This window comes from Tamandua tetradactyla, chromosome X, assembly GCF_023851605.1.
Source record: "Tamandua tetradactyla isolate mTamTet1 chromosome X, mTamTet1.pri, whole genome shotgun sequence".
NCBI classification, from domain to species: Eukaryota; Metazoa; Chordata; class Mammalia; order Pilosa; family Myrmecophagidae; genus Tamandua; species Tamandua tetradactyla.
Window position 1 is genome coordinate 84,883,511 of NC_135353.1, and position 27,647 is coordinate 84,911,157.

Here is a 27,647-nt window from a genome sequence, read left to right on the forward strand (position 1 = left end):
ACATATTATTTGGAGATTTGATATTTCAAAAGCTTGACATGGACAAGCAGAATGGCAGATTGTGGAGTAGGGAGTTGCAGGACGCAGTCCTTCTACAAGAACAACTATGAAACAGGCAGGAACTGTGTAAACCAACTATTTTGAAACTCTGGACACCAGAACACTACACAGCATCCAAGGGAGAGCCAGAGAAAAAAGCTAATAAATTATGGCAAGGAACAGTAAATTGCTCTCTCTGCACCAGGGCTACTGGCCCCCATCCCTCACTCTCCCAGGAGAATGCAGTGGGGTCCAATCCCTGGCTAGCCGGTAGTGACAGAAAAGGATCTAAAAATGCACTTCCCCAAGACAAGGGATGGGCATGGCTGATCACAGAAGACGAGTTTTGATTAGCGGCTTCTGATGGCTGGGGGCCTGTCTGAGGAAGGTCACTATTTCAAACTACCCTGGACAAAGACCATGGCATAGGAGGCTTAAAGATGCTATGTTATCTCACGGCTTGGGGAAAGCTGAAGAGTTGCATTTGCTGGGCATGCCAAGAAAGTTCAGAATTAGGTAGCCATGAAAGAAACTCTTAGCACCCTTCCTGATGCCCTCACCAGGGCACTTTGAAGGTGGTCTGCACCCCTTCTGTGGATCCCTGGACCTGCTTTGGTGGGGAAAGACGGACTCTGGAAAGTACTCTATGGAGTGTCCCTCTTCCCAGAAGTTGCATTACAGGCAAAAGCAGCTTGAGACAAAGGTAAGAGCGTAAGAAACTACATTAGTGGAAAACATGGGGTAAAGGCTTGTTGATATGAAACACATGGAAGAGAGAGATCTGTCTTCTGGTAAACAGATGGGACAACCATTCTTCTGGGAACTCTAAAACAACAGACAAGCAAAAGTTCAGAACAAGATACAGGCACAGAAAGACAAGGAAAATCCTGCACACTACATTTGTCTAGGTCAGGTCTTCCTGATAAGAGGGGTGAAGCTCAAGAAAACCTCTGTCCTTTCACCACCTGGTTAATGAATCAAGAAACAGATATCTCAAGGAATAAATCGAGATTTAACACTAAAAAACTGAAAATGTACAGCTTGATAAAAGAGTACAAGACACACAAACAGGAAATTATGGCCCAACCAAAGGAAGACAAAAGAAATACAGAAACACCAACGAAGAATACCAGAATGTGGACATACTGAAAAAGGCCTGTGGGAAAAAACAAAAAATGAACTTGACAATGCTAAAGGAGATAAAGGAAAATACAGAGACAGAACAGAATGAGCAATAAAAAGAATTTTTGTAAAGAGAACAAAATACTAAAAAGGAATGAAACGGAACTACTGGAGTTGAAGATCACAATAACCTAAAAGAAAGATGTCCCAGAGGGTTTCAACAGCAGATTGGAGTTGGCAGAAGAATCAGTGAGCTCAAGGACAAGACACATGAAATGAGTCAGGCTGAGGAGATAAAGAAAAAAGAATTATGAAAAGCAAAAACAGCCCAAGACACCTTTGGAATGCCATCAGATTACCAATATATGTATTATGAGAGTCCCAGAATAGAAGTAAAGAAAGGGGACAGAAGTAATAATGTCAGAAACTTCAAAAACTTAGCAAAACACATGAATATGCACATCTAAGAAACCAGGAAAATACCAAAGAGGATAAACATGAAGAGAAATACACCCCATCATACGTTGATTATACTACTGAATGAAAAGGACAAGGAGAGAGCTCTGAAAGTGGTGAGAAAATAGCACCTTGTTACATATGCGGGAGTTCCAATTAGATTCAGTGCTGATTTTACATCAGAAACCATAGAGCTAAGAAGTCAGTGGGTTGAACTACTTAAAAGTGCTGAAAGAAAACAACCACCAATAAAGAATATTATAACAAGTAGAAAAGAAATCAAAGCATAAAGATAACAAATGCTAGCTTTATTAGAAGTAATAATGTTACCTAAAGAAGTTGCTATAATACATTGTAATAGTCACTGCACTGATTTGAAACTATTAGATACCCCAGAAAAGCCATGTTCCTTTAATCCACTTTTGTGGTGGCAGACTTATTGTTGGGTGTACCTTTTGATTAGGTTGTTCCAATGGAGATGTGACCCTGCCCATTCAAGGTGCGTCTTAATTTGCTTACTGAAGTCCTTTAAAAGAAAGACATTTTGGATAAAAAACAGATGCTTGGAGAAAAGATAATGCCCTGGGAGATGCTAAGCTAAGACCCCCAGAGACTTAGAGAGAGAAACACCCTGGAGATGCTAAAGGAAGATCTGTAGGACACACAGAGAAAGCCACTGGAATCAGAAGCTGAAAACAACAAACCAGGAGCAAGAACCAACAGACACTAGCCACACGCCTTCCTAGTTGACAGAGGTGTTCCAGATGCCAGTGGTCTTTCTTCAGAGTCCAAGCATCATCTTGTTGATGCCTTAATTTGGACATTTTCACGTCCAAATTAAGAACTGTAAATTTTTAACCTAATAAATTCCCTTTGTAAAAGCCCATCCACTTCTGGTATAATGTATTCTGGCAGCTTTAGCAAACTGAACAGGACCAAAGAGGAGAAACAGACTCCATCAAAGGAAATCAAATAGCAGATTTAGAAGCTGATGCAGCAGCTACATCAAATGCTCCAGCATCATCGCTGGTATTTCCTCTTATATCAGACACAGAATTAAAAAAACTTTTCCATCCAGTATTCAATTTATGATTTATTGAAAACAGGTGGATGGGTCTTCACCTTAGAGGAGACTGATGCCAACTATAAATATGATTTTGCATACAATGAAACCAAGGAAGGATGGATTTATAATAAAGGTGGAACAATTCTCATTCCAGAACACTAATGGAAAGTTCTTATTTTTTATTTACATCAAAACAGCCAATATGGGAGGAATGTCATGTATCAATAACTGAAAAACTATATTACAGGATGTAAAATGCAAGGAACTATACAGAGAGTAACTAAAAGTTGTTTACCTTGTGCCTAAAATAATCCAAAAAAATGGACCTCCTCCTTCCATCAAGGAAGAGGCACAATCCTAGGAAAAGATGGGCAGATAAATTTTACTGTTATGTCTAAAGCTTGTGGAAATTATAAATAATGTCTTATTTTTTAAAATACATTCATAGGATGGGTGGGAGCATTTCCATGCAGAACAGGAGCCTTGGAAATAGCCAAGACACTCCTGAAGGAAATAATCCTAACATTTGGACTTCTATTTTTCTATACAAAATGATAATAGTAGGGCTTTTATGTAAAAAATTTCACAGAAGCTGTCAGAAGTTTTAAGTATCCACTGGAAAGTATATGCATCTTGGATATCACAATCCACGGGAAAAAGAAGAAAATGAATCATACCTTAAAGAAAACAATAGCCAAAATCTGTCAAGAAACCAATCTCTCATGGGATGAAGTACTCCCAGTATCCTTGATGCAAGTTAGAATAGCTCCCAGAAGCAGGCTCCTTTTGAGCCCATTTGAAATGGTATAAGGAAGACCATTCCTGAACAAGGTGGTATGTACACTTGGACTGAACAAGTCCAAGAATTAGAGGGTAAAAGGTATATTCAACCTTTAGGAGCGATATTGCTTCCAACTGGCTCTTCTTTCCTGTGGATGTAACCTGTGCTGATTTGAAAATATTATGTACCCCAGGAAAGCTACCTTTTAATCCTTATCCAATCTAGTGTGGCAGCTGTTTCTTCTAACCCTAATTTAACACTAGGGGGGACTTTTGATTAGATTATCTCCATGGAGAGTTGACATACCCAATTGGGGGTATGACCTTTTGATTAGGCGGAATGGGATTCTGTCAAATCAGGGTGGGTCTTGATTAGTTTACTGGAGTCCTTTAAAAGGGGAAATATTCTAGAGAAACCTCAGATGCAGACACAGACACAGACATTTGGAAATGCAGATGCAGATGCTTGGAGAATAGTTGCTTCAGAGCTGACAGACACGGATATTTGGAGATGCTTGGAGTGCCAACAAAGAGAACAGATGCCTAGACGGGGCAGAGCCCAGCAGACATTGCCATGTGCCTCCCCTTGAAATGCTAAGCAAGCCTGAACCTAGAGGTGTCCCAGAGGAGTTAAGTGAAGGCCTACAGACAGGTGCCTTCCCAGCTGACAGAGGTCTTTCAGATGGCATCAGCCTTTCTTGAGTGAAGGGAACCTCTTGCTGGATGCCTTAATTTGGACATTTTCACAGCCTTAGAACTGTAAGCTTGTAACTATTAATTTCCCTTTTTAAAAGTTGTTCTGTTTCACGTATATTGCATTCTGGCAGCTTAACAAACTAATACAGATTTTGGAACCAGAGAAGTGGGGCGCTGTGGTTTGCAAACACCAAACATGTTGGAATGGCTTGTTAAATGGATAAAGGGAAGATTCTGGAAGATTTGTGAGGAGCTTGATAGAAAAAGCCTAGGGGGTGGGCCACAGTGGCTCAGCAGACAAGAATGCTCGCCTGCCATGCCAGAGGACCCAGGTTCGATTCCCGGTGCCTGTTCATGTAAAAAAAAAAAAAAAAAGAAAAAGAAAAAGCCTAGAATGTTTTGAAGAGATGGTTAGTAGAAATGTGGATTTAAGGACACTTTTGATAAGGTTTTAGACAGAAATGATAAATGTGTCATTGCAAACTGGAAGGAAGGGATTTCTTCCATGGATGGAAGGCAGAATTTGAGAATAATGAACTTGGATATTTAGCAAAAGAAATTTCCAAATTAAATGTAGAAAATGTAGCCTGGCTGCTCCTTGCAGCTTACAGAGATAAACTGAGAACTGAATTCTTGGGTACAAAGAAAACAGAAAGTGATTGTCTAGAAAATTCTGGGCATCCAGAAAGTGAGACCCCAGTGAATAGGGCCCAATGTGAGGATATAACCAAATATGAAACCAGTTAGCCAGTTCAGGAAAAGTTAGAATTAGAGATCAAGTTATCCAGAAAGGATTTGTGAAAACCCTATTGTCTGATGGTTATGATCACTATATACTACATAGAAAACCAACAAGAGTGTTGTGGGATGTGTATAAATAGAACCTCTGCCAGTCTGGACTAAAAAGGACAGAAAAAGAAAAAGTGAAGGTAAAATATCTTCAGAGGCAGAACCATGGAGGCTAAGATCTGAGGTCAGGAGACCATGGACCAGGTAGGTGGACACACCCATGTACTTGGAGAGAGTAAGTTTGCCCCAAAGGCAAAGGATGTGCCTTCCGCCTTGACACTTAGAAATAGTTTTGCTGCCCCAGGAGAGGGTGGAGCACAAAAACCAGGGACTGGGGGGAGCCTTGCTCCAACCCCATTTTCTGGAGGGGTTCAGCATGTCTCCCTGAGATGGCAGAGACCTCAGGTGCTGCCCTGAATCTTGGAGATGGGAGAACCAAGAGAAAGTTGGTTCCCCATTGTGCCCCAATGTTGCAACTCACTCCAGCATTGAGAGATCAAGGTCACTGCATAGGCCCTTGGAAAGGGAGAGACTGCTGCTTTCTGAAGCCCCAAGGATAAATGAATCTCAGACTCTGATATCCAATGGAGGGTTCCGGGAAGATGGCCAAATAGGGTAGATCGAGTTTAGCCTGCTCCAAGGAAAAATTAGAGAAATGATGGGAGGGCGACTGAGATGGCTATTAAGAGTACAATTGACCTGGGAAAACCTTCTGCACCACATAAGGGTCCCTGGTTGCAAAAACTGAGGAACTGAGAAGCAGAAAACTGTAGCTTAACACAGAAATACAGAGCCCATAGGAGTGCACGGATGGGGAGACAGGGATTAGAAGAAAGCCAAGCCATGTTCCTTGAATGCGCTATCCTCACCAGCGCAGCCCCGTGACTGATGACTCACCCTACACCCAACTCACCTGAACCCTGTCACCTGGCCCCACTCCCCGCACTTCAAGCACCCCGGCCCCACCAACCACTCTAAGTGCAGCCCCACCCACCTTTCCTGCACCCCTCCCAAGCACTACAACCCCTTCCCTGCTCCATGCAGGCTATCACTAGCACATAAAGGCTGTAGGTGCTTACTTCCATACCCAGGATACACCTGCCCCCAGCCCTTAAAGTTAGACAGCACCCCCTGCCCTCCCTGAGCTCTGCGCATCAGTTTACTGCACTCCTAGACCAACACATGCACATGGCCCTTACTCATGCTTCCCAGCTCACATCCACCCACAGCCCATGAAGGCATAAGGCTGACCTGCTGCCATGGCTCTGCACATGAACACAAAGGCCTCATGCCCTAGACCAGTACACACCACGGTGGCGCCCCCAGACCTGTGCACTTGTGCAGCTACAACCTCCCTGGCCACTAGGTGCACTGTTGTGCCCTGCCCCATACCCTGCATCCTGCTACACACCCACCCCCGAAACACAAGACTTTAGACTACTGAAGGAAATCAACTTTCAAAATAAATAAATTAAGATATTTACATGTAATGAAAACAACAGAAGATCACCAACCATATCACAATGTACGCAGATATACCCAGTCTAACAACCAAAATAAAACACCAGAGGAGACACGGACACTGGAATAAATGATCAAAGATGTTTATATAACTCTACTTAATAAGTGGGATGGCTAACGACATAAAGGAGATCAAGAAGAAAGTAGAAGAGCATAAAGAGGAATTTGAAATAATAGAAAACTAGCAGTATCATAGAGATTAAAGACTGTTGATGAAATAAAAAACACCAGAGGCGCACAAACAGCATATTTGAAGCGACAGAAGAAAGAATAAGTCCAGGGTATAGAGAGAAAATGGCTATTGCATGCTATGGGCTATATTTAAAAAGAAACATCAGCATTACCACAGCAACAGCAGAGGTAAATAATGGGGGGAAGGACAATCATTAAGAGGAGGTTTAGATTTCCCATTTGGTGAGGGTGTGTTTGTTGGTTTTTTTTTCTCCTAGAAACAGTGAAATTATTTAAAATTGAGAGTGTTGATGGACTGTGGACTCTGGGCACTACACATGATCCCTGATGAATGCAGGTGGCTGAAGGATGTAGAGTGACAAACAGATTGGCAAATGATGATGCATACTTATAAACAAATATGTGCTGCTACAAAAAAAAGAACAAAGTCATGAGTCAAGCAACAATTTGAATGAACGTGTAGGACATTTAGTGAAGTAAAATAAGTCAGAAACAAAAGAACAATGGTATGGTCTCTTTTAGATAATGCTTACAAGAAAGCAGGGGCATATATTGTAAGCTTCCATAGCAGACACATTTAGTCCAGAGAGGTAATTACTGTCTCTGGATTTTGAGAAGCTGTGTGTGCGTGTGTGTGTGTTATATATATTATATATATCCTGATCTTTAGAGATAAGAACAAAGCTGATCAGGTTGGTGTTACAGTATTTCAGAACACAGGGGTAAGGAAGACAATGTCTATATTTTAGAACCACACGTACTCTTTGAGACCAAAGGAAGACAACTGAAACACAGGGAGACAAGAATAAGAAAGAGGTCCTTTAATCCTTATAACTTAATGTAATGCCTGGATACATCCTAGAGTATATTAAGCAGATAATCAAAAAGTATTGGCAAAGTCCCTTGAGGGATGGGAGAAAAAATATGGAACTATTAAACTTTAATATCAGTAAAACACCTGATACTGTGTCAAACTATAGGGGCACCCAAATCAATAGGCCCTACCCTTGATCTTGAGACTTACTCTTGCAAAGCTTATGCAGATAGGAGAGAAGTTTAGCCTACCTATAGTTATGCCTAAGAGTTACTTCTGCAGGACCTCTTTAGTTGCTAGATGTGGCCTCACTCTCTCTAAGCCCAACTTTGCAAGTGAAATCATTGCCCTCCCCCCTATGTGGGACATGACATCCAGGGGTGAAGTCTCCCTGGCGATGTGGGAGATGACTCCCAGGGGTCAATCTGGTCCTGGTACCTTGGGCTCAACAATTCCATCCTGGCCAAAAGGGGGAAAAGAAGTGTACCTAATAAAGTATCAGTGGCTGAGAGAGTTGAAATAGAGTTGAGAGGCTACTCTGGAGGCTGCTTTTACGCAAGCTTCAGGTAGACCTTGCTACTTATCATAACCTGCCAAACCCCAACCAGAACCATTCCAGCATATCCTAAAGAACAGCTAGGGCAATATATAAGATTTCACAAGGATTCCATCCACAAGAGTAACTTCCCAGAAACCTATAACCTCCAGATAATTCCCTGGACCAGGTAAGTCCTGAAACCTAGAGGGCCCAGCCTCTTCAGAACATAAGATAGCTCCATCACCATACCCCATATTATTGACAGCCACTTCTAACATGAAAAACTTAAGAATGGCCATAGCCAAAACATCCCTAAAGAGAGGGATAGAAAGATCAAAGGTGATGGTGCAAATATACATAATAGATAGGATTTAACAAATGAATATGACTGTTGAACCATTAAATGGATATCTCTTTTAGTCTCCAATATCTTAAAGCAGCTAGAAGTAAAACCCTAAAACTGTGGAACTGTAACCCATGTCAAACTTTGAAATATGTTCTACAACTAATTGTGGTGCTATGCTTTGAAATTTATTGCTGTTTTGTATATATATATATATATATATATATATATATATATATATATATATAGAGAGAGAGAGAGAGAGAGAGAGAGAGAGAGAGAGAGAGAGATTATTTTTCCCAAAAAAGAAAGAAAAAATAGTAGATTGTGGTCATAAAAAATATATAAGCCTATATTCTGGAGCAGCTAGAAGGAAAAATCTGCAAGGATTGTATGGTAGCTCATGACACACTCTGGGATCTGTCCTGTAACAACCTGTTGAAGAGTGCTTTGAAAACTATTGCTTTTTTATTTCTTTGCTTTGTGTATTTGTTATACTACATAAAAAAGTTTAAAAAGAAATCCAATGAAATTTGCCCTGCAAAATTTTAGAACTGTTTCGGTCCATCCCTGTTTAACCTTTCAATTTCTCCCTATAGTAATGGAAACATGTATTCTATGGCTGTCTTTCTTTTGTATAGTGGTAGCAGATAACTTGTTCTGAGTTTTTCAGGTGCACAGCCAGAGGAGAAATTTTTGCCTTAGACCACACCATGTCTGTTACTGACTTTGATGAAATTCTGTACTGTTTTTTACTTTGTATAGTATTTTTATTGTTACTGAAATGGTTTAAGGCTTTGTGATACTGTAATGGAGTTAATGTACTTTGTATTTGGAAGGAACATGGCCTTTTTGGGGTCCAGGAATGAGCTGGTTTGAAAATATTATGTACCACAGAAAACCCATGTTGTAATCCTGATCCAATCTTGTGGGGAACAGCCATTTCTTTTAATCCTGATTCAACATTGTAGGGGAAAACTTTTGATTAGATTACCTCCAAGAAGGTGTGGTGTGCCCAGTTGTGGTATGTGATCTTTTATTAGATGGAGATATGACCCCACCCATTCAGGGTGGGTCTTAAATAGTTTATAGGTATCCTTTAAAAGGGGAAACATTTTGGAGAGACCTCAGATGCACAGACGTTTGGAAATGCAGATGCAGATGCTTGGAGAACAGTTGATTGAGAGCTGAAAGAGAAACGGATGTTTGAAGACGCTTAGACTGCCATCAGAAAGAGCAGATTCCTAGACATGGGCAGAGCTATGCAGATGTCACCATGTACCTTCTCATGAGATGCTAACCAAGCATGAACTCTGAGTTGTGTCCCAGAGGAACTATGTGAAGGACTACAGATGCTTTAAGAGGAAACTGCTGGCTTCAGAACCTGGAAACAATGGAACCTAGAATAAGGACCAGCAGATGCCAGCCATGTGCATCAGCCTTCTTTACTGAAGGTGACCTCTTGTTAGTACCTTAATTTAGACATTTTTACGGCCTTAGAACTATAAACTTGTAACAATTAAATTCCATTTTTAAAAGCCTTTCCGTTTCTAGTCTATTGCATTCTGGCAGCTTAATACACTAATATATACACCCACATCACTTTAAACTGGGTACCAAGTACTTACAAAGAAATAGCAATATGACATCCAATATGTCAATTAGAAATGAGATAGGAAGATTCTTACGAAGTTTTATCAACTATTAATTCTTTAGCTAAGTTTTTGGGAGTAAAACTTTGGATACACTACACTAGAATAAAGTTCGCACCCCTAACCAGTCTTTATCTCCTAGACCTTTTCACAGGATCACAACCAGGAATTAAATTGCCAAAAACACAAAGAAAGAGAATAATTTAATGAATCTCCAGTAGGCAGAATACTGGTGTGAGTTGTTTGAAGACCTAAGACACATCTTCAAAAGAACAGATGAGGAGTAACAGATTTAATACATCTGAAATTCCATATCTTTTAGCCTTTATCCTTGCTTGAATACTGTTAATTATATTCAAAACCCTGATGAACACATATGTGTTGTCTAAAGGCTAGAATTCTTTCAATTTTAGCCCACAGACCTTAAGTTGGAGTTATAGGCCTTTCGAAACATGTATTCCTGGTTTTATATAATCATTTTAGATCCTTATTACAGTTTTGCTCAAGAATCCTTAACAGATAGTAATGTCTTTTTTTCACAATGGGCATATTCTTATGCTTACTCTATGAATCAATCAGATTCTTGGGTATATGGTCAACTTCCTTTATCTAGTGCTTCAGGTTTACCTTGGAGGATATCACTCCTCCAGGGGACTGACTGGAAGGTGTTAAGAAATTTAATTAAAAAGAAACAAGAGCAAAGTCCCAGCCTTAACACAACAGATATAACAAACGCTGATCCAGAAAAGTAGTTAATTTAGAAACCCAAGGGCAGTGAATTTCTCTTCTTACAATTTGACTATGAAAATGGCTACCTAACATGCAGAAAATCAAATAAAAGAAAGAATTTAATGAGTAGAGAAAAAGAGGGACATTTACAATTTTGGGATGGCATGATATTTGTAACACTTGGGTATAGTCAACTAAGTCACAAGGCTTTGTGGGAACAAAGGACTTGCTCCTAGCAACATAATCCTTATACCACAAGAAAAGTAGGATGGTTACTTTCAGAGCAATGTCTCCAAACCATATTATAGGACAGTGATTGGTTTGGAACAGATTGGTCTAGAAGTGTTCTGGTATTTATTGGACTGTGCCAAATGGAACTCAGTGGACACACAGTACCAATTTATGGCCTTGGCTAACTCCAGTTTAGATAGGATGCTGTATTCTGAGTCTACCCTGGACTCAACGAAACATTCATAAAACTTCACCATACAAAGCAAATCTGCATTCACTTAAGGCCAGATGGGCTCAATCAATATTTCCCTGGTGCTATCATTTAGCTGCTAAATTTCTACCATCATTAGGTATAGAACATGCCACATTCACAATAGGAAACTTAAACAATTTTACATAATATGACCTAAATGATAGTCTTGATAGTATAACTTTAATATACAGAGATAATTCTCGTATGCAAAGTTGTACTTCAAAACTGAATGGCTTGGGGGGTACAATGGTGGCTCAGTGGTAGAATTCTCACCTGCCACACTGGAGACCAAGATTCGATTGCTGGAGCCTACCCATGTCAAAAACAAACAAGCAAAAAATGAATGACCTGAGATATCTTGAAAGTTTCTCAAGGGGTAACCTGAGCTATAACAACTGAATGTTGTACTTATATACCTGATGAATCTGCAAACAGTACTGTATTAGTTAGGGTTCTCTAGAAAAACAGAATCAACAGGAAATATTTGTAAATATAAAATTTTAAAAGTGTCTCACATATATGGGAACACAGAGTCCAAAACCTGTAGGGCAGGTTGTGAAGCTGACAATTCCAATAGAGGATGTGGAGGAACTCCACAGGAGAGGCTTGCTAGCTGAAGCAGGAAGAGAGCCTGCCTCTCCTGAATCCTCCTTAAAAGGTTTCCAGTGATTAGACTAAGCTTTGTTAACCACTCATTGCAGAAGACACTCCCCTTGGATGATTACAAATGGAATCAGCTGTGAATGCAGCCAATGTGATCATGATTTAATTCTAAGAATGTCCTCATAGCAACAAACAGGTTAGCACTTGCCCCACCAAACAAACAGGTACCACCACTTGGACAAGTTGACACATGAACCTATGACAGCCTACCCCTTGACAACTTGGCAACTGTAAACATCACCTTAAATCATACCTAATTTCTAAATAATAAACAATAAAACACACATTTTTCCTTCATCTAACAATACTCAACTGTCCTGCATATAATCGGAAACAAGCTAAATCTCTCCAGAATAGGGTGCAATTCCTCGGGTAATACTCATTATTCAACATGATATCTTACAACTTAAATAGTAAAACATGAACAAAACAGCATTACAGTCGTTTCTGTAACTGATCATGTAGTTGTAGTTCATATTTATCACTACATTCTTCCACTACCCATTCCATGTTCCCTTTACCCTCAGCAAATACTTCAGCTAGCTGTGGTTCTTTGCCTGGTTGGGTGACCCAAATCTTCATTCCTGAAGTTTCAGAGCCATTGGTAGTCCTGCCAGGATTGGGCTGTTGCAGTTTTTCATTGATTTTAATCACAGGGCATGGTAGCACTAAAAGACACCCTAGGGGATCTCCTATATTCCAGGAAAACACTTCTTTACCTCCATTGTGTAGCTGCAATCCTATTTCCCTCCGATAGTCAGGGTCAATCACCCGAGCCAATAATGTAATCCTCTTCTTGGCCTGCTGATCAAGGGGCATGAGTAGCCCAAAGTGACCAGGTGGCAATCTTAGATTCCAGTTCAATGGAATCACTGTTGTTTCTCCTGTGGGAAGCACTCCCACTTTTGGAACTAAAACCTGTAGACCAGCAGGGCTCAGGGTTGCAGGAACCGGAAGCAAAAATTTTCCTAGTGGATCACTAGGGGCTATACTGAGAGGTGCCACTCCCATTTCCACCCCTTGGTTCCTGGAACCACGGATCCTGGCTATGGGAGAAACAGCACCATACAGCGGACGCTGATTCAGAGCATACACAGCTTCCTGGAGAACATTACCCTAGCCCTTCAAGGTATTGCCACCTAGTTGGCACCATAATTGAGTTTTCAAAAGACCATTGCACCGTTCTGTCAATCCAGCTGCTTCTGGATGATGGGGAACATGATAAGACCAGAGAATTCCATGAGCGTGTGCCCATTCCCACACTTCATTTGCTGTGAAGTGTATTCCTTGATCAGAGACAATGCTATGTGGAATACCATGATGATGGATAAGGCATTCTGTAAGCCCATGGGTGGTAGTTTTGGCAGAAGCACTGTGTGCAGGGAAAGAAAACCATATCCAGAGTATATGTCTATTCCAGTTAGAACAAATCATTGCCCCTTCCATGAAGGGAGTGGGCCAATGTAATCAATCTGCCAGCATGTAGTTGGCTGGTCACCTCGGGGAATGGTGCCATATCAGGGGCTGAGTGTAGGTCTCTGCTGATGGCAGATTGGACACTCAGCAGTGGCTGTAGCCAAGTCAGCCTTGGTGAGTGGAAGTCCATGTTGCTGAGCACATGCATAACCTCCATCCCTACCACCATGACCACTTTGTTCATGAGCCCATTGGGCAATGACAGGAGTTGCTGGGAAAAGAGGCTGACCGGTATGCACACAACGGGTCATCTTATCCACTTGATTATTAAGACCTTCCTCTCCTGAAGTCACCCTCTGGTGTGCATTCACATGGGACGCAAATATGTTCATGTCTTTAGGCCACTGAGAAAGGTCTATTCACATACCTCTTCCCCACACCTCTTTCTCACCAATTTTCCAATTACAGTCTTTCCAAGTCCCTGATCATTCAGCCAAACCATTAGCCACAGCCCATGTGTCAGTATACAAACACAACTCTAGCCACTTCTCCTTCCGAGCAAAATGAACAACTAGGTGCACTGCTCAAAGTTCTGCCCACTGGGAGGATGTCCCCTCACCACTGTCCTTCAAGGACACCCCAAAAAGGGGTTGTAGTGCTGCAGCTGTCAACTTTCAGGTGGTACCTGCATACCGTGCTGAACCATCTGTAAATCAGGCTTGAGTTTTCTCTTCCTCAGTCAATTCACTTTAAGGAATTCCCCAAGAGGCCATAGCTCTGGTCTGGGAAAGGGAAGGTAATGTGGTAGGAGTGGAGACCATGAGCATTTGGGCCACTTCTTCATGTAGCTTACCTGTGTCTTCAGGACCTGCTCTGGCCCTTTTTTTTTTTTCTGGCCCTATCTCGTATATACCATTTCCACTTACAATAGAATGCTGCTGCACATTCTCAACTTTATGGCTTGTTGAGTCAGACAACACCAAGCTCATGATAGGCAACTCAGGTCTCATGGTAACTTGGTGGCCCATGGTTAAGCGTTCAGTCTCTACTAAGGCCCAGTAGCAGGCCAAAAGCTGTTTCTCAAAAGGAGAGTAGTTACCTGCAGCAGATGGTAAGGCTTTGCTCCAAAATCCTAAGGGTCTGCATTGTGATTCTCCTATAGGGTCTTGACAAAGGCTCCAAACAGCATCTCTATTTGCTACTGACACTTCCAGCACCATTGGATCTGCTGGATCATATGGTCCAAGTGGCAGAGCAGCTTGTACAGCAGCCTGGACCTACCACAGTGCCTCTTCTTGTTCAGGTCCCTACTCCAAATTAGCAGCTTTCCTGGTCACTTGATAAATGGGTTGGAGTAGCACACCCAAATGAGGAATATGTTGTCACCAAAATCCAAAGAGATCAACTAGGTGTTGTGCCTCATTTTCAGTCATAGGAGGGGCCAGATGCAGCAACTTATCTTTCACCTTAGAAGGAATATCTTGACATGCTCCACACCTCTGGACACCTAGAAATTTCACTGAGGTGGAAGGCCCCCACATTTTTCTTGGATTTATCTCCCATCCTCTGATGCGCAAATGCCTTACCAGTAAGTCTAGAGTAGTTGCTATTTCTTGTTCACTAGGTCCAATCAACATGATGTCATCAATATAATGGACCTGTGTGATGTCTTGTGGGAGGGAGAAATGATCAAGGTCCCTGCAGACAAAATTATGACAGAGGACTAGAGAGTTTATAAACCCCAGAGGTAGGACATGAAAGTATATTGCTCACCTTGCCAGCTGAAAGCAAACTGTTTCTGGTGGTCTTTACTAATAGCTATTGAGAAAAAAGCATCTGCTAGATCAAAAGCTACATACCAGGAACCAGGGGATGTATTGATTTGCTCAAGCAATGAGACCACATCTGGAACAGCAGCTGCAATTGGAGTTACCACCTGGTTGAGTTTATGATAATCCACAGTCATCCTCCAAGACCAATGGCTTTCTGAAAAGGCCAAATAGGAGAGTTCAATGGAATGTGGTGGCAATCACCACTCCTGCATCCTTCAAGTCCTTAGGAGAAGCAGTAATCTCTGGAATTCTTCCAGGAATCTGGTACTGTTTCTGATTTACTATTCTGCTAGGTAGGGGCACTTCTAGTGGCTTCCACTTGGCCTTTCCTACTATAATAGCCCTCACTGCATGGATTAGAGAGCCAATGTGGGGATTCAGCCAACTGCTCAACAAGTCTATTCCAATTATACATTCTGGAATTGGGGAAATAACTACAGAATGGGTCCCGGGGCCCACTGGACCCACTATGATATGGAACTGATCTAAAACTACATCAATCACATGGCTTCCATAAGCCTCCACTCTGACTGGTGGACCAGAGTAATGTTTTGGGTCCCCTGGAACTAATGTCATGTCCGAACCAGTGCTAATAATCCCCAAGATATGTGATCAGTTACTTTTCCCCAATGCACATTTACCCTGGTAAAAGGCCATCAGTCTCCTTGGGGAAGGCTTGGAGGAAGATTAACAGTACAACTTTGTGGCAGTGTAACAGGGTTCTCTCCCAAAGGACCCAGCCTCCCCTTCATTCAAGGCGCTCTGGGTCTGTAAACTGTATCAAGTCTGGAAATTGATTAAGGGGTTGTGACTCTGTTTTTGTAGTTCAGGTTAGACTTCTGTTCATTTGATATAGAACTCTTTTGTATATACAGCTCAAACAAGAATTTAGTAAACTGCCCATCTATTGTATTTCTGGGTACCCCATGATTTACTAGCCAACGTCACAAATATCTGCGAGTGAGATTATTTTGATTCCTGCTTTGAGTTTGCTGTCTATTATAATAGCCACGTCTACCCTGTCTTTGGCAATTAAGTGCCACCACCTGGCTTCTGCCAACTCAGGATCCCATCATCCTCATTGTGTTTAAGGACTCCAGCTCAGTGACAGCAGTTCCTACAGTAATACCTGACTACAAAAACGTGCAACTACAGAGTTCTTCAGGTATGATGGTGCTAGGTATGAAGGTGCATCCTCCGGACATTCCTGGGGTGTAAGAGCAGGCTTTGCATGATAAATCCACTCTAACATTCCAATCTCTCTAAGCCTCTGGATCCCCTCATCTACATTATACCAGGGAAGTTCTGGCATTTCAACCTTAGGTAACATTGGCCACCTTTTGATCCATGTTTCAACCAACCATCCAAACAAACCGATAATGCCTTTTCTAACCCCTCGAGCTATAACACTGACTGCAGAATCTCTGCTTCGTGGGCCCACATCAATAAATTTGGCCTGATGCAGCCTTATATTCCTCTCACCATTATCCCACACCCTTAAAGTCCATTGCCACACACATTTCCCTAATTTCGGTCCATATAAATTGGAAAATTCACGCAGTTCTTTTGGAGTATAATGTACCTCCTCATGTATGATACTTTGTACCTCACCTTTAGGGGCCTGTTGGGACTTTAGTCTAGTTATAGGTCTGGAAGAAACGAGGGGTGGTGGGGGTGGGTCATGAAAAGAATTTTAAATATCTTCCAAGCCATTTGCTCCAGGGCATTCATTTGCAGTTTCATTTGGTGAAACAGGACGCATCACTTTAGGGCTAATCACTTCAGGTAGAGTTTGGGTGGCCAACTCATCAAGGCAGGCTGGAGGTGGGGCAGCTATGTCCTCAGGGCAGAACTTTTACAGGGTTATCTGGAGAAGACTCAGCATGACCTAGGGTTTCAACCTTGTCCCGACATCAGTATCAATTCATGTGTTGCCATCCCATTTTTCAGGGTCCCACTCCTTTCCAATCCACGCCCTCATTGTATTGGCATATACCATGCAAGAATGAGATTGCAGTTCATGTTGTAAAGTTGCTTCTCTAACAATGAGATTCTGAGTCTAATTTTCAGAGATCTCAAGTCTATAGTTATAGGAAATAAGATTTTCCTTCAGGACACTCACAGAAACTTCTACATCTGTCAGACAGCACTTAAGCTTCTCATTTGAAGCCTTAAGCCCATCCCTTTCACTCATTAATGTATACAGTGTAACTAACAACAACCAGCCAACATCTCTATACCTTCCATTTCCACAAAACTCCATAAAGTTGTCAAAAACATTATCCCCCAGAGCCTGGCTTCTTAATAAGTGAAGCATTAGAAGAACTGAATGGTGATATTTTGACTATCTCTTCTGCCAACTCACTCCATGGATTGGCAATGTCATTCTGATTATGGAAATCAGAGTCCTAGTGCCTCTGAGTCCAGTCAGAGTCGAAAATCATTCATAAAAAAACATTTTTAAGATTCTGTTTCATAAGAACCACTCCTGGTACCAAGTTGTATTAGTTAGGGTTCTCTAGAGAAACAGAATCAACAGGAAATATTCGTAAATATAAAATTTATAAAAGTGTCTCACATAACCGTGGGAACGTAGAATCCAAAATCTGTAGGGCAGGCTGTGAAGCTGACGATTCCGATGGAGTGTCTGGACAAACTCCACAGGAGAGGCTCGCTGGCCGAAGCAGGAAGAGAGCCTGTCTCTTCTGAATCCTCCTTAAAAGCTTCCAGTGATTAGATTAAGCATCACTCATTGCAGAAGACACTCCCCTTGGCTGATTGCAAATGGAATGAGCTGTGGATGCAGCCGATGTGATCATGATTTAATTTTATGAAATGTCCTCATAGCCACAGATAGGCCAGCATTTGTCCAACCAGACAAACAGGTATCACCACTTAGCCAAGTTGACACATGTACCTGACCATGAAATGTACTAAAATATTAAGTCACATGAAAAATAAAATTAACGCAACAGATACCAATCCTTCCTCCTCCAGTATATGTGACTTACTCAGCTGGTTTCTTATAGGGACAGGATCTTGGTTTTAATCTATATTACAAGACAGATTTGCAATATTCCTTATAATCATTCTAAGTATTCTTATTTTTAAAACTGATCTCGGGTGGGCCACAACGGCTCAGTTGCAGAGTTCTCCCCTGCCATGCCATGCCAGGGACCCGGATTTGTTTCCCGGTGCCTGCCCAGGTAATAATAAACAAAACAAAACAAAACAAAACAAAAAGCTGATCCCTGCCTCCTATACCAACTATACTGAAAAATCCAGATAAAGTAATGATATTTCATCCAAAGCACGGAGTGAAAAGTATACATACACTTACAATCTAAGAAGACTCATTCCCTCTAACCCCTAATATGTATGTACCTTTCCAGCATGAAGAAGTCAGAGTTGTCATTGCCCATATCCTTGAAGACTGAAGAATGAATAATGAAAGATGGGGACTGAACCTAAGAACTGTTTATACCTACTAACCTCCTTATGCACAGCAGAATACTAAACTGTAACCTACGTGTCTTCTCTTATAATTACCCAGCAGTAAAGAACCTTGTGAATAAAGAACTTCGTACCTATTCCCTTATCCTGTTTTTATAAATTAGTGATCTGATGATCCTACCAAGCCCCTCATGTGTATTAATGAGGAAACCTGAGTTATTGTACTCCAGTTCTGGATTTTCTTCTCCCAGATAAAACCAGTTCCAATCAGAACTGGCCCCCTAGACATGTGCAGTAATACAGAACTATAAGTGACTCATTATAATAGAAAAAACCACATCAATCATCATATCATGGCTGCCATTTTTGTACATCCATCCTACAACTAAGGATACAAATATTCTTGCATGCTCAGTCAAAATACCACCCCAGAGTCAGTCATCTCAGACCACTGTACTCATCATAATCACGATTTTACCAAAATACTATAAAACCATCAAAGTCTTTCAGTTTGGGGAAGAGATCTAAGGCTTGGCTTTTTAATCTTCGCCTTCTGTTTGCTTACAAAACTAAATTTAATACTAAACTGTAACCTACGTGTCTTCTCTTATAATTTGCTTACAAAACTAAATTTAATACTAAACTGTAACCTACGTGTCTTCTCTTATAATTACCCAGCAGTAAAGAACCTTGTGAATAAAGAACTTCGTACCTATTCCCTTATCCTGTTTTTATAAATTAGTGATCTGATGATCCTACCAAGCCCCTCATGTGTATTAATGAGGAAACCTGAGTTATTGTACTCCAGTTCTGGATTTTCTTCTCCCAGATGAAACCAGTTCCAATCAGAACTGGTTTCAGCACTCTGAAAAGGCATTTCTCTCTTTGAAAGCCGGGAGTCAGTGTTTGGCTTTTATGCATATCGGGCAGCGCATCTGAATTGGCAACATCCTTACCCATTGGCTTTGCCATGCACTGATTCCAGTCCTTCAGACAGCTGGTGACAATGTAAGCAATGTAAAGGTGCAACCTTCTAGGAATCCACTCCAAGGAATAAAAGTGTTCAGATATATGCACAAATATGTATGTTCAGACAGGCTTATTACAAAACCCTCTGTAATTAGGAAAACCTAAGAGACCCAGTAAGGACTGGATGAAAAAATCATGTCAATACAATGACATTAAAAATTATTTATATAAAAAAGGATATTACATTCAGTGAGACTGTCTTTCAAAAATGAGGCTGAGATTTAGACATTTTCAGATAAAAAAAAAAGTTGTGGAAATTAATTACCACTAGAACTGCCCTACAAGCAATGCTAAAGAGAGTTATAAAGATTAAAAGGAAAGGACACTGGACAGTGGTTCAAAATGGGATAAAGAAATTCGGACCTGCATTAAAGGTAACTATTTGAGTAATTATAAATGCCATTATTATTGTAGTATATTGTTTGGCATATAACTACACTTCTTACTTTTGACAGGTGCTAAAATACAAATATATAAAACGTAATACAGAGCCTGCCCATGCCAAAAATAGAGACTATAAAGCCATTCACAGTAGCAGTTAGAATCCAATGCATATCTGGACACAGGGACCCAAGTCCACAGAGACCCAGTACAGAATACAAGCTGCTGAGGAGTGGTGAATACAAAATGGTCCTCAGGATGAGCTTCCAAAATGGAGGATTAGGGAAGGAATGGCAGAATCTACTTCTTATCCAAAAGCAGTGAACAGCCAGGCAAAAACTGACCAAATCAACTGTTTGGGGGTCTGGGGACCAGGGAGGTCTGTACAATGCCCAGGAAAGTGCAGACAAAGAGACTGAAAAACCGTGGTCAGAGACTGTAACTCCATCCAAGCCTCCTGGCACCCATCCCCTACCCTCAAAAGAAGCAGCAGTGGGCAGACTGACCCTTTCCTGGTTGGCAGCTACAGATGGGGATGGCTGTGAGAATCTTCTGCTGCAAGTATAAAGGGGGACACAGCCCAACAATGAGCTAGATATTGGCTGCTGAAGAGAGAACACAAGATCCTGTAGTTTCAGTCCCTCTTGGTAAGATGCCAACAGGCATCCCTGTTTCAAATGTCTCAAGGAAGATATGGCAAAAACCTGTAACACCCTGCCTTCGTAAGGCTGAGGGGAACAGGTAGGTAAAGAGCATCATCTGTTGGGCAGGTAGGAAAGTGCAGGGAAAAGATGTTTCTTTATGGAATTTTTCCAGACCCCTCTCCCTGGGCCCTTCAGATGAGGTCTACAACCCCTGCATGAGTAGCTGCCCCTGTTTTGGCTAGGAAATACTGATGATCCAGCTGTCAAAGAAATGCCTTAAAACAAAACGAATCAACAACAAAACCCTAGACAAAAGAGAAAAATCAACCTTCAGAAAAAGCCTATCAAGCTACTCAAATGACCAGATATCAGCAAAAATCACAAGGCATATCAAAATGCAGGAAGATATTGCTCAAAGGAAAAACAAAAATTTAAAGGAGATACAGAGTTTAGAATAACTAATCAAAGATGTTCAAACAAATCTTAAAAAACTCAATGAGATGGCCAAAGAGATAAAGGATAATAAGATAATGAGTGAGAATAAAGAATAATTTGAAAAAATACATAAAATATACACTAGAGACAACCAACAGCACATTTGAAGAGGCAGAAGGAAGGATAAGCAAGCTAAATGACAGAGCCACAAATTCAAACAGACAAAAGAACGGACGGAGAAAAGAAGGAAAAATTTGAGCAAGGCCTCAGGGAAATGACTGGCAAAATGATTCACACAAACATATACATCATGGGTGTCCCAGAAGGAGAAGAGAGGGAAAAGGGCAAGGAAGTATATTTGAGGAAATAATGGCCTAAAATTTCTAAAACCTTATAAAAGACAGAAGTATACAAATCCAAGAAGCCCAAAGTACTCCAGACAGAATAAATCTGCAAAGACAAACTCCAAGACAAATACTAATTAGACTTTCAAATGACAAAGAGAAAGAGAAAATTCTGAAAGCAGAAACAGAAAAACAATGCGCCACATACAAGGGGAGCCAAATAAGACTAAGCGTGATTTCTTTATTAGAAACCATGGAGGCAAGGAGGCAGTGATATGAAATGTTTAAGACACTGAAAGGGAAGAACTGCCAGCTAAGAATTCTTTATTCAGCAAAGTCCTACTTCAAAAATGAGGGTGCGTTTAAAATATTCACAGATAAACAGAAGCTGACAGAGTTCATTAACAAGAGATTTCCCCTGCAAAAAATAATAAAGGGAGTTCTGTCAGCTGAAAAGTCAAGACTGGAGAGAGAAGGAGCGGGGATAGGAGGGGAGTACAGAAATAAAGATATCAGAATGAGTAACTAAAAGGATAAAAAGGGAGAAAAATAAATCTGAAAAAAGGCAAATGACCAAACGATTGACATAAGCATTGCTTTTACAGTAATAAGATTGAATGTTAACGGATTAAACTCTACAACCAAAAGATATAGATTGGCAGAAGGATAAAAAAAAATATGATCTATCTATATGCTGTTCACAAGAGACCCATTTTAGGGCCAAAGATACAAATATGTTAAAAGGGAAAGGATGTAAAAAAAGAGATTCCACACGGCAGTAACTAATACTAATATCAGACAAAATAGACTTCAAATACAAAAATGTTGTAAGAAACAAGGAAGGCCATTATATATTTAAAAAGGGGGCAGTTCACCACAAAGAAATAACAATCATAAATATGTATGCCTATAATCAAGGTGCTCCAAAATACATGAGGCAAACACTCTAATACTGAAGGGAGTAACAGATGTCTCTATAGTAATAGTGGGACATTTCAACACAAACACTCTTCAATAGACAGAAAGTCTAAATAGAGGACCTATAAGGAAAGAGAACCTCAATATGATAAGTGAACTGACATAGAACACTGTACCACAAAACAAGAGGATACACATTCTTCTCAAATGCTCATGGAACATTTTCCAGGATAGAACACATGCTGGGGCACAAAACAGATTTCAAAAAAGTTAAAATAATTAAAATTATACACAGCACTTTCTCTGACCATAATGTAATGATGCCAAAATTAAGAACGGCTGTAGAATTGGAAAATTCACAAATTATGAAGGTTAAATACTAAGCTCTTAAACAATTGGTGGGTCAAAAAGGAAACTGCAAGAGAGATCATTAAATATCTTGAGTTAAATCAAAAGAGAACAGAACATACCAAAACATATGGGATGCAGTGAAGGCACTGCTGACAGGGAAATTTATAGCTCTAAATGACTATTTTAAAAAGGAAGAAAGAGTTAAAAGAAAAGACCTAACTGCACACCTGCAGGAACTAGAAAAAGAACAGCAAGCAAAACCCAAAGGAAGCAGAAGGAAAGAATTAACAAAGATTAGAATAGAAGTAAATGAAATTGGGAACAAAAACAATAGAGAAAACCAGAAGTTGGTTCTTTGGAAACATCAACAAAATTGAGAAACTCTGGGCGGGCCACAGTGGCTCAGCAGGCAAGAATGCTTGCCTGCCATGCCAGAGGACCTGGGTTCGATTCCCAGTGCCTGCCCATGTAAAAAAAAAAAAATTGAGAAACTCTTACCTAGATTAACAAGACAAAAATAGAGAAGATGCAAATAATAAAATCAGGATGGAGAGTGAGGTCATTACCAGTAGCACTGTAGAAAGAAAAAAGCATAAATGGATACTATAAACAACTGTATATCAACAAACTACACAGCATATGAAATGGACAACTTCCCAGGAATATACAAACAACCTACACGGAATTGAGAAGAAACAGATGTCAACAGACCAATTTCAAGCAAAGAGATTGAATCAGTCACCAAACACCTCCTGTGCCAGTTTGAAACTGTTAGGTACCCCAGAAAATCCATGTTCTTTAATCCTGGCTCAATATTGCTAGGTAGGATCTCTTTGATTAAGTTGTTTTTATGGAGAAGTGACCCATCCAATTGTGGGTGGGATCTTTTGATGAGGTGGTTTCCATGGAAATGTGTCCCACATTCAAGATGAGGTTGCTTACTGGAGTCCATTAAGAGAGAACCATTTGGAAAAAGCTTCAGAGACAACAAAGCAACAGAGCCAATATAAGACCTAGACATTTGGAGATGCAGAAAGAAAACACCCCTGGGGAAGCTGTTTGAAATGAGAGGATGCCAGCCACATGCCTTCTCAGCTGACAGAGGTATTCTGGGCCCACTGGTCTTTCTTGAGTCAAGGTATCTTTCTCTGGATACGTTAGTTTGGACATTTTTATACCCTTACAACTGTAAATTGGCAACTTAATAAATTACCTTTTTAAAAGCCATTCCATTTCTGGTATATTGCATTACACCAATATACCTCCCAATACAGTACATCTCCCAATAAAGTAAAGCCCAGGATGAGACAGCTTCACACGTGAATTCTACCAATTATTCCAAGAAGAATTAATCACAATCCTGCTCAAACTCTCCCAAAAAAACTGAAGAGGAGGGAACACTGAAGAGGAGTTCCAAGAGACTACTTTGCAATAATGGGTAAGCCAATTATCAAATTTATTTGGAATGGTATGGGACCTCAAATAGCCAAAAACATCTTGAAAAAGACTGCAGTTGGAAGAATCACATTTCCTGATTTTAAAGCATATTATAAAGCTATAGAGATCAAATCAGCATGGTACAGACACAAGGATAAGTATATTGACCAATGGAATCAAATTGAGAGTGTAGAAATAGACCCTGATACCTACAGCCAACTGATTTTTGACAAGCCTGTCAAAATCACTCAATTGGGACAGAACAGTCTCTTCAATAAGCAGTCCTGGTAGAACTGGAGATTCATATTCAAAATCCCTATCTTACATGCTCTATAAAAATTAACTGAAAATGGATCATAGACCTAAATATATGAGCCAAAATGATAAAACTCCTATTAGAAAATGTAACTAAGTATCTTCAGGATCTGGTGTTAGGCCATGGTTTCTTAGACATTACACCCAAAGCACAAGCAATGAAAAAAATAGATAAATGGAACCTTCTAAAATTAAAAATGCTTGCACATCAAAGGATTTTGTCACAAAAATGAAAAGACAACCTACTCAATTGGAGAAAATATTTAGTAACAACATATCTGTATTAGTTATGGTTCTCTAGAGAAACAGAATCAACAGGGAACACTCACAAATATAAAATTGATAAAAGTGTCTCACGTGACCATGGGAACACAGAGTCCAAAATACGCAGAGTAGGCTGTGAAGCCAACAATTCCGATGGAGGGTCTGGATGAACGTCACAGGAGAGGCTCGCCAGCTGAAACAGGTAGAGCCTGTCTCTTCTACATCCTCCTTATAAAGCTTTCAGTGATTAGATTAAGTATCACTCATTGCAGAAGACACACTCCTTCAGCTGATTACAAATGGAATCAGCTGTGGATGCAGCTGACATGATCATGATTTAATTCTAAGAAACGTCCTCATTGCAACAGACAAGCGAGCACTTGCCCAACCACAACTTGGCCAAGCTGACACATGAACCTGACCATGACAATATCTGATAAAGGTTTAATATCCAGCATACATAAAGAAATCCTACAACTCAACATCAAAAAGACAAGCAACCAATTAAAATATGGGCTAAAGACTTGAACAGACATTTCTCCATAGAGGATGGTATATGAGGTTCTTGTATTTTATGCATTAGGAGTCTATAAACCCACAACTCCTTAATAAAGAAAATAAAAGACAGTTGGTGTGGGTGTACTAATATCAGGTAAAACAGAGCTTAAGTCAAAATCTGTTTCAAGAGACAAAGAAGGCCTTTACATACTGATAAAGGGTCAATTCAACAAAAAGAAAAAAACACTTAGGAGTATATATGGATCTAATGGCAAAGCTGCAAAACATATGGAGCCAATATTGATATATTAGTAAGAAAATTAGAGGGTTTTATATTAATAGTAAAAGACATTAATACACCCATTTCAATAACGGATAGAAAATCTAGAGATGATTAATAATAGAAGACTTGAAGGATGCTCTAAAACAACTACACCTAAGAGAGATGTACAGAATACATTTCACCCACCAGCTGCAAAATACAAATTCTTCTATAGTGCACATGGACCACATGTTAGGTCACAAAACAAGTCTGAATAAAATTATAAAGAATAATACAGTGGATTTTCTCTGACTACAATGAACTGAAGCTAGAAATCAATAACAGGGAGAACAGGAAAATTTACAATGGGTTAAAAAAGAAATCAGATGCAAAATTAGGAAATATCTTGAGGCAAATGAAAATACAACATACCAAAACTTATGGGATACAGTGAAGGCGGTGTCGAGAGGTAAATTTATAGTTCTAAATGCTTACATTACAAAAGATTGAAATTTTGAAATTTAAAAGATTTCAAATCAGAGTTCTAACCTCAAAATTGGAAGAACTAGAAAAAGAAGAGGAAACTCAATGGAAAGCGAGTAAAAAGAAAGAAAGAGAAAAGAGGAGATAAATGAAATAGAAAACAAACCAAAAAAAAAAAAAATAGAGAGAATCAACAAAACCCAAAGTATTTTTTTTTTGCAAAGGTCAATAAAATTGACAAACCTTTAGCTAGACTGACAAAGAAAGAGAGGAGACACAAATAACTAAACTCAGAAAGGAAAAGGGGGACATTGCTTCCAATGCTGCTAAAATAAAAAGGATTTCTTTATTGAAAGTTTTTCCTCTAAGAACAGGAACAAGAAAAGGATGTCTACTGTAACTACTGTTATTAAATATTATATGAAGATCCTTTTTTATTTTAGAAACAACAAAGTTAGAAAACCTATATCAAATGGTCAAATTCCTAGAAACACAAAAACTAAAAAACTACCTACACTGTCTCTAAAAAAAAAACATGTCAACAGAAAAATAAGTAGTAAAGAGATCAGTAATCAGAAACTTTCCAACATAGAAAAGTTTAGGACTGGATGGCCTCAAAGGCGAATTTTACGGAACATTCCAAGAAGAATTAATATGAATCCTGCTAAAATTCTTTCAAGAAACTGAAGAGGAGGGAACATTTCCTAACTCATTCTATGAGGCCAACGTCATCCTAATACCAGAGCTAGAAAAAGATAACACAAGAAAAAAAAATTATAGATCAATAACTCTCATTAACAGAAAGACAAAAATCTTCAACAAAATATTAGTAAACCAAATTGAATGGCAGAGTAACAGAATTATATACCATGAAAAAGTGGGATTTATCTCAGGTATGAGAGGGTGATTCCAAATAAGAAATCAATTAATGTAATACCACCTCATTAACAGAACAAAAGAAAAAATACAAATGATCATCTCAATTCACAAAAAGTATTTGGCAAAATCTAGCACACCTTTTTGATCAAAACACTCACACAACTAGAAATTGAAGGAAAATTCTTCAGCATGATAAGGGACATAAATGAAAAATCCACTGCTAATACCGGTCTCAATGATGAAGGTCCCATACCTGATACCTTATTCAAAAATCAACTCAAAACGAATGATGATCTAACTATGAGAGCCAGAAATATCAAACTCCTAGAAGAACTGATGGCTGAAGGACATGTAGGGAAATATCTTCAGGACCTGGTGTTAGGCCATAGTTTCTTATACTACACCCAAAGCACAAGCAACCAAAGAAAAAAACAGATAAATGGGACCCTGTGAAAACTAAAATCTTTTGGGCCTCAAGAGACATTATCGTGAAAGTAAAATGATGATACACACCATGAGAAAAAAATATATGGAATCTACATAGCCATGAAATGTGAGGGGGAAATGTTAAATATTTGTAATTAAAGAAAGAAGGAAAGGAAGCAAAGATTGCATATCCCAAAACTTTCCTTCTTGATCTGAACATGTGTCAAAAAAAATAAAATAAAATACTGACACAAACTAATTAAATCATAGGAAAATCTTCTGATTTGTAGGTAAGCTCAAGAATCTTTTGATATGGAGGTAATCTCACAAGAAAACTACAGAACAACTTTAATGAGCATTTATGGAAGAAGTTTCTTAGTTCTAGGTGGTTTCAAA

The 27,647-nt window shown here is 39.8% G+C and overlaps 1 protein-coding gene across 8 annotated transcripts in view; it reads right to left on the reverse strand.

Moving 5' to 3' along the window:
- Positions 1-27,647, reverse strand: part of APOOL (apolipoprotein O like) — a 331,599-nt gene that overhangs the window by 199,832 nt on the left and 104,120 nt on the right. The window lies entirely within an intron of this gene.